This window comes from Vigna radiata, chromosome 8 (assembly GCF_000741045.1).
Source record: "Vigna radiata var. radiata cultivar VC1973A chromosome 8, Vradiata_ver6, whole genome shotgun sequence".
NCBI classification, from domain to species: domain Eukaryota; kingdom Viridiplantae; phylum Streptophyta; class Magnoliopsida; order Fabales; family Fabaceae; genus Vigna; species Vigna radiata.
The window spans coordinates 11,041,749-11,042,069 of NC_028358.1; positions in this window are offsets into that span (position 1 = coordinate 11,041,749).

Genomic DNA, 321 nt, shown 5'->3' on the forward strand with positions numbered 1-321 from the left:
CATCACCTCCGTCTGATCCTCAGCACTAGTGTTTCTTGTGGTCACCATTGGTTATAATCCTCTGACCCCACGGTGGGTGCCAAAATGTTTCGGATGATTGGGATCTCCCTACACAATTACTCAACTCGATCACGCTTCCGTCGTCCGTCCTTGATCTAATCTTGCTCCTACTGGTCTCGACCGGCCGGGTACATGTTAAAAGTACTCTGACGCTCAAGTCAGTTTCCAATTCCACTTATAGAGATAGAAAGAGAAAGTTATCGAGACAGAATAAATGCACAATAAATGTTCCTACCTACTGTTACCTTTGACCTCTATTTA